Below are 4373 nucleotides of genomic sequence, written 5' to 3' on the forward strand. Positions count from 1 at the left end.
ACATAACGGCGTGGCGGCGGGCGGATCGGGCAACCTCTTTTTGGCCATTGGCTCCTCGAGCTCCCCGGCACACAGGCAGAGGTTGAGGATGGAGGTGCCGGCGATGGCGGCGACCTACCAATGGTTTTGAGGGGGGCAAGGTTGTGTTTGAGGAAATACTGCAGCAACTAAAAATTTTACCAGGCGGGAGTAACAAGGCGGGGCTACTAAAAATTTGGATCAAGGGCGAGCAAATATTTTTGATATTGCGAGGGATGCAGAGGCGGGAGTAAAATGTCGGGGCTACTAAAAATTTGAATCAAGGGACTGAAGTAGAGCGGGAGTAACAGACATCGCACACGGTCTACACATACTAATCATGTGCTATCAAACATTAAAACCTTCCAGGTGGTAGATATTTTTGAGATTATGAGCCAGTAATATTTTCGAGATTGCGAGGGATGCAGAGGCGGGAGTATTTGGGGAGCGAGCTAGTGTGCTTGACACGCTGGCTGTGGACTGTAGCCAACGCACCTTTTTTGGGGAGCAAAAACAGTGGGGAAGGCCCCCACTGTAACTCTGATTTTTCATTAATATGGTAAAACAAGTTACATCACTGTACATGATTTAACATGAAAAGTTGAAATAATCTACAAGTAATCTAACCAACTCTGCATTCCTTCCTCCAAACTAGGTTTGGCTTTTTTGATGATCATCTCGAAGTGCTCCTTGAAAGTACTAATGTAATACTGCATATTTTTGGGTTTGTGATCAAAGATGATGTGGTTTCTGTGCTTCCAAATACTCCAACATCCTGCAATGAGGCACTCCTTGAAACATACAACATGATTGTGTCTCTTGCCCTCCATGAGCATGTCCAAAAGCTCATAGTCAGTGTTCCATTGAAATCCAATGGCCATCCAGAAGTTCTGGCTGAAATCACAACTAAAAAACAGATGAGTAAGGCACTCCTTTGGTTCATCATCACATAGGACATACCTAGCAGACTCAATATGGAAATTTTTCCTTGTAAGCAAATCTCTAGTATTTAATCTGACCTGTAGAAGTAGCCAGAAGAAAAACTTTTTCTTAGCTAATGTGCATGATTTCCATATCCACTAAAATGGTTTGGGGGCATCAGCAGGGTTCCCAATATATTCTAGGTATATCCGTTTGTTAGAATAGTTGGAGTCACCCAAGTGAAATTTCCATGAATCCATCTATGTCTAGTTCCCTCTATCATTAATCACGGCTTTTAGTTGAGTACTTTGTTTAACAACAATGCTGGACATAGGGAGATGAAACATCTCATAAAAATAGAGTCATCCAGGTTGGTGGCAGCCTCCAGAGTGATGTGTTCATCTTTTGTATATTAGAATAGTTGAGCCATCATGGTCATTATTGGCTGAGTGCACAATAGAACAACAGTCTCTCCACCAAAAGGATCCCACAGTTGTAGGAAATTTTGGTAGTTCCCCATTATGATAGTAATTTCTCCATATCAATTTAACCCAGGGGATATCATTTTTGTTGTAGAATTTGTATAAGTACTTGGTAAGCAGAACCCTATTTTGCATTCTAAGGTCTAGCACACCTAAACATCCAGCTTTTTTTGGGAGGCATACTTTCTCCCATTTAACCAAGCAGTTCCCATGTTTGTTGATCCCCTTTCCATACCATAGGAAGCTTCTCCCAGGATTGATAGTGAAAGGCACTCTGATACAACACATAGCAAATATGGGCAGAGTAGATACAATGGCTTTAAGATGTGTGAGTCTACCTGAGTATGTCATCAGGTTTGCAATGCGAGATAATCTGTGGTTCAATTTAGACACCATTGGCATGAGATCAATAACTTTAGGTCTTGTAGTACCCATAGGCAACCCTAGGTAAGTGAAAGGCATGGATTCCTTCTTGCATTTAAGAATGTCAGCTAATTCTTGAGCTCTATCATCAGAGATGTTGATTGGTACAAGAGATGATTTACTATAATTAACAATGAACCCAATAAACCTAGAAAAGCTATCCAGGATCTCTATGAATTTGTTAATTTGTTCCTCCCGAGTAGGCAATATGGCAAGAGTATCATCAGCATACTGTATGACGGGATAACTTTCAGTGTTGTTGGTATCAATAGATAAATTAAGGACACCATTTCTCCAAGCTTCATTGACTAATATTTGCAATAATTCACCAACCAACACATATAACAGAGGGGAAAACGGGTCTCCTTGCCTGACACCACATTTGCAATGGATGTTTTCCCCAGGAACACCATTAAGAATAACAGAAGTGGAAGTGGTGGATAAAATCATGTTGACCCAACTGATCCATTTTTCACTAGATCCAAAATGCCTCATCATGAAAATAATAGCATTGTAGTTTACTTTGTCAAATGCTTTCACAAAGTCAATCTTGAAGATGATGATTTCCTTTTTTGACTTGTGACACATGTGGATATATTCAAAACTCCAAGCTAGACAATCTTGAATGTTCCTAGTTTTAATAAAACCATACTGATTTTTGCTGACCCTTGGTAAAATAACTGGCTGAGCTTTGTTGGCCAGTAATTTTGTGACAATTTTGATAGGCATACTCACAAGGGAGATGGGCCTAAAGTCATTAGGAGTTTCAGGGTTGTCCTTTTTAGGGATAAGTGCAATATAAGCGATATTGATAGGCTGCAGAGAGACAGATTCTTGATGAAAATCATTGATGAATTTGTAGAAACTATGCTTGATGATGTGCCAGCATTTTTCATTAATAATCCATTAAATCTATCAGGTCTAGGAGACTTGTCATTGGACATGTTCTTAATAACCTCATCAATTTCCTCAGATGAAAAAGGCATGTCAAGACCTGAAGTGATATTATCCATTCTCAAATGAGATATGTCAAAATCACTAAAACTATCAGCATGAGTGCCAATTCTATCCTTAAAGGAAGCCCATATTAAGGCAGCCTTTTGGTCATGATCATAACTGTATTGGCCATCAGGGGAAATCAGGAAAGTAATATAATTGTGCCTAAATGCCTGAGATGCAATAGCATGAAAGAACTTGGTATTTTCATCACCAAGTTTTGCCCATCTGATGTTTGCTCTAATTCTCCAGTATAACCTTTTGGTCTCTAGTAGTTTATTAGTGTGGTTGATGAGGATTTTCCTGAAGTTTGCCTCCCTTCTGGTAAGTAATCTTTGGTCTTCCAATCCATCAATAAGCTTAACATAAAGCAACAATTTTCAATGGTTTTACTGAGTTGTGAGAATTTCTTGCTCCACTTTTTGAGACCTCTCCTAAGAGCCTTAAACTTGGCATTTAGATGCTTGGCAGAATCAGAAAAGTGTATAGAATTATACCAATGGTTCTCAACTATTTCAATGAAACCATTAAATCCAGTCCAGAACTCCTCAAATCTGAAAATGTTGCTCTTTGGAATGGTACCGCCAATCATAATTTTAATGGGAAAATGGTCAGATGAGATCTTGGCCAATGGTATTGCCATGGTAGATGTATGCACAGAAGTCCAGTGGGAGCTAGTGAAAACCCAATCCAACTTTTCCAACAGTGGATTGTCCTATTTATTACTCCATGTGAATGATATCCCTTTCAATGGTATTTCAACTAAGTCAAGGTTTATGATGATATTATTAAAGAGCATCATGTTGTTTGGGTCACCTCCTGGCTTGTTTCTGTTATCAGGTCCTCTGATAAAGTTGAAATCCCCCATTATCATCCATAACTTGCTCTGATTGATGTTAAGATTATGTAGCCAAGTCACAAATTCCAGTTTGCCATCCACAGAATTGGGACCATACACATTTGTGATATACCAACAACTATTATCCAAGTTAGAAGTGATTTTGATAGTAATGTGGAAATAGTTACTAGATATGACCTCACCCTTGAACATGTTGCCATTCCAAATAGTAATTAAACCACCTGAGTTACCATTGGAAGGGGAGAAACAATACTGATTAAATCTCTTGGGACAGAAGTTTTTTATGTAAGCAAGATTAAAGCTGTCCCTTTTGGTTTCTTGGAAGGTCATAATGCAACAAGCACTTTCATCAATTTTCTTCCTAATGTCATCCCATCTAGTAGAAGAATTTATCCCTCTAACATTCCAGTTTAGAATATTCCAACTTCTATTCATGATTGTCATATAATAATTGAGCATTGTTCATATTATGAATAGCATAGCATGATAAATCCTTGGTTGTTAATGGAGATTTTGAGTGAGCATACACTGGTCACAACTACAAAACATTGCTATTCTAAGCAGCATAATTTGAGCATGAAAGTCCACAAATTCCACATATCAGGTAAATACTCCATAACAGCAACCATATGACATACTAAGAAATCCATGAGAGCAAAAGTGCAGATTATTAT

Source organism: Triticum aestivum, chromosome 1A (genome assembly GCF_018294505.1).
Source record: "Triticum aestivum cultivar Chinese Spring chromosome 1A, IWGSC CS RefSeq v2.1, whole genome shotgun sequence".
Classification (NCBI taxonomy): domain Eukaryota; kingdom Viridiplantae; phylum Streptophyta; class Magnoliopsida; order Poales; family Poaceae; genus Triticum; species Triticum aestivum.